This window comes from Solanum pennellii, chromosome 8, assembly GCF_001406875.1.
Source record: "Solanum pennellii chromosome 8, SPENNV200".
In the NCBI taxonomy this organism is placed as follows: domain Eukaryota; kingdom Viridiplantae; phylum Streptophyta; class Magnoliopsida; order Solanales; family Solanaceae; genus Solanum; species Solanum pennellii.
The window spans coordinates 705,318-709,803 of record NC_028644.1 but is presented as its reverse complement, the minus strand read 5'-3'; positions in this window follow the sequence as shown (position 1 = coordinate 709,803).

The following is a 4,486-nucleotide window of genomic DNA, read 5'->3' as shown; positions in this document are numbered from 1 at the left end:
AAGCATATATTTATAGTACTAAAAAAGAAAAAGTTATATACTTTCTCCGTAATTTATTTCTTTTGATTTGATATGAAATTTTAAAATTATAAAAAAAAATTAAATTTCTGATTTTTAAATTAAAAATATGTTATTAAAATCATTTTAATTTTGTGAAATACGTAAAATTGAAATATTATTAAAAAAAGACATTTTATCAAAAATTGGATAAATAAATTAAAATGAGGGAGTATTTTTATTTATATATAATGACTTCATAAGTTCTTTTCCCTATTAATGTAATTTAATGTCATAAATTAATTTTCATGTTGACTTAATTTTGTAACATTTAACGGTTTTTTTTTATTTCATATTAGAGTTCAGTATTTATATTTGAGACTAATTAAATTTAAATTCGTGTAAAAAAGTTTTATATTGAAAATAAAGCACGGGTTAACAGAGGGCAAAGCGACTCTTTATTTAGGGAGACTCAATTAAAATTTCTAAATAAAGATCGAATAAAATTTTATTATTCTATTACAATCCCGTCGTAATATTTAACAGTTACTAAGTTGTACTATTCTTGAAGAATTCTTATGAAAACTTATCCAAAAATATTGTCTGTTAAAGATTTTCAAAAGATATATTTTGAAAGCTTCTTTAAAAACTTCCTTTAGTAAAGTAGTTTTAAATTCAAAACATTTAATATATTTTCTCTAAAAAAAATGAATATGCTATATGATTTTTAAAAAATCATCCCTAGAAATTCTTTAAATAATTGAACAATGATCAATCTAATATATATCATGCAGATTCACAAAAAATCAATAATTTTTTGTTCAAATCACCAAATTGTATATATTAAGACATTACCTGTATATTTATAAATATTTTATTGCGAAACTATTTATTATTCCATATTAAATTTAAATTATTATAAAAAATCATAAATTTTATAATCTTAAATTTATCACTCGCCGAAAAAAATATACACACTAACAATATGTTAAACTTTAAGTATAAAGAGTATATCAAGAAAAATAATTCAATTCACAAAAACTCACTAATCCAAAAAAATAATAATAATAACTCCAATCTTAATTAACATGCTTTTTACTCATTTTTTTAATGTTGTATTGTAGAATAAGAATCTTTTCAGTTTTCTCTTTATTTATTTTTTTATGAAGAATAAAGTAGGCTTTTTTTAATATGTCAGAATAAAGAAAGAAATTAAATTATTGAAAAGGAAAAAAAAAGGAAGCTGCCGACACATATTCATTTGTTTTAACACATTTTCTTCGAAGGTGGTTTAATTATGTACTTTTTGTTTAAGAAAAAATAATGTTGTTAATTTCGAGGAATTAAGAGCTTTTGGCCAATTATAAATAGAATAAAAGAAAATATTTTTATATATAAATAGAGATTTCTTATATAAAAATATTATTAAACTTAAAAAAGGTTTGTAAGTGGCTTAAAAAATTAATTTTACTTATTATTTAATATGTTTTGATTATCATATTATTTTGTTACTGTTATTGATATCTCTAAACTTACGTGTTTTCTCTTTTTAAACTACTTTAAATGTTGTTGTAAATTAATATTGATATTATTTTTTTTATTTTCAAAAATATGGATAAGATCTATATAAGCATTAGGGCTGTTCAAAACCGAATCGAAACCGATAAACCGAATCGATAAAAAATTTATTAGTTTATAGTTTGGGGTTATTGGTTTAGTGGTTTTGATAACGGTTTTGATTTTTTTTGTTATCGGGTTATCGGTTCTTAACGGTTTGAAGTTTTTCCTTAACTGGTTAACCGATAACCCGATACTAACTTAAATAATTATATTTATACCATTTTGTATAGAAAGTCCTCGACTTAGAGTTTGATTTCCTATTTTTATTTTTGGTTGTCTCAAACACTTGGTTATTCAACAATGTAAAAGTGTTTGCTTCTGACCAAGATGTAACATGTGAACTCAAGTGCATGGTTTATTTGGTTTGTCACCTTGTTTCTAAGTGATTTTCAATGTTTTTTCTTTTGTGTCAAATTTTAACGGTTACACCGATAACCGAACCAATAACGATGAAAAACCGATAAACCAATAACCGATAGGTCAATATCTTAATGGTTCTATAACGGTTTAGCATCTCCACAAACCGATAACCAATAAGACAACCCGATAAACTTCACAACCGAACCGAACCGACCGATACGCAGCCCTAATAAGCATTATCATTTTTGACTTGTAAATGTAGAAATACATTAAATATATTATTATTGTTATTTTGATATTTTTTTGCTTTGATATATATTTTTTGAATTAATGATCTATTAAAAATATAACTCTATATATATTGTAATTTTTAAATTATATAATAAAATTACATTAAATATATTATTATTATTTAAAATAAAAATAAAATAGTTGCTAATAAGTGGAGACAAAAACCATGTGCTGAGTGATAGAAGGTTTATCAGCTAACGCGTTCCATTCAATTAATGGACAAAACAGTTGAAATTTGAAAATTGAGAGTGCAATTTTCTATTTTTTTTTCTCTGTCATATTTAATGTAACTATTTGAAATAATAATAATAATACGATAAGAAATTATGTTAAACGGACCCTTGAAAATGGAATATTAATAGACGTTTGATGATTCAGAAAAAATTGAGAGAAATTACTTGAAAACGATTTTGAATTTGATATGAAATATTAGCTAGTCTTTAATTATTGATAATTTTACAGATATATTTATATTTGTTTAAGAGAAAAGATATCAATTGATATTTGAACTTATTTCAGATTTTTAAAAGATATTTTAATGATACAAGGGTTCTATTACCCTACCAAACAATTTTGAATTGATATTATATTATTTTTTTGTTAAATTAACACGTGTTGTGTAATGATAAGTGTCTGAACACATTTGCTACTTAAAATCTGGGGATGATTGGAAAATGATATAATAATATATGCTTAAAATTATTTAGTGGGGTAATAAGACGCTTACAAAGTTACGATTTATTTTTTAAAATTCGAAACAACTTCAATAGTGATTTTATGCCTTTTCTCTTTTGTCTAATTCAATATAAATACATTCACAATAAGTCACATGACATAGCAAGTGGTTTCGAACTTTGTATGAGTGTAGGGCTCTTATAAGTAGTCGAGAAAAGTGTTGAAAACAATATTAATAAACTTGATCGGGATTTAAGATTGTACTTTAACGTATGTTGTTAGATCAAAGATGTACGTAAGTTTAGTTAACTATGTAGCAAATGTTTCTAAGATTAGCGATGGTTTAAAAATGTAACTTGTATATTTTCAGTACTTCTCTCCCAAAAAAAAAATCTGTTTTTTTAAATTTAAACTCTTGAAAATACTTTTATCTATGAAATTTTGAAATTCAATTTGAAACTAAATTTCAAAATTCAAAAAATAACAAGAAGTTAATTTTATTTTTTCCACTCTAAATTATTCACAAAAAATTATTATTTTAAAAAGTTTCTATACAATATAGTTAAACCTTCGCTAATTTTTTTAATTTCATTTTAGCCAATCCATGATTTAAATGGATTTTAAATTCTTGAGGCATGCACGTGAACGACGGTGATTATTTTAAAGCATATAGGAGTATAATATTATTTCATTCGATACGCGGAATAAGATAAATATTTAAATTAATAGTTTAGTGGATGTTTCAATTCATTTACGTTAAATATTTTTTTGTTTTTATTATCTTTTATGATATTTAATAAAGATAAAAAATATACTTATTTTTAGGTTTAAAAGAATATGAAAAATAAGTTATAAGCTAAAAGTTGGATATGATAAAATTTAAGTTTTTAGCTTATAAGTTACTCTCTCCATTTTTATATAGTTATCACTATTTTATAGTCACGTTTCTTAAGAAATACGATGAACTTATCATTGTAAGTTTTTGATAAATAAATATGAATTAATTTATTTTGATTTATTAATTTATTAATGAATATGCATAAATTACTTAATTTTTTAATGTACACTTTATACTTTTGAGAAAGAAATAGAAAGAATAATGTTATTTATGTATTGATTTTATAAAATGACAAATACTTTTAAGGAACGTCTATTTTTGAAAGGACGCATGTAAATAGAAAGGGAGGAATTATTTTGAGAAAGTTCGATCACACTAATTACGGCTCAAGTGTGTTTTTAAAATTTATAAGACAAATGCAAACGACTTTTCATCAAAGATACATTTCCAAATAACACTTTCAAAATAAGTTGAAAGAGATATTTATTTTTTAAACGACGGTATGTAAATAGAAAGGGAGAGATTATTTTGAGAAAGATCGATCGCACTAATTACGGCTCAAGAGTGTTTCTAAAATTTATAAGACAAATACAAACGACGTTTCATCAATGATACATTTTCGAAAAACACTTCCATAATAAGTTGATTTTTGAGTTTGGCCAAATCAAGGACGGAGCTACACTCTTGTTTGGACACCCTTTATAT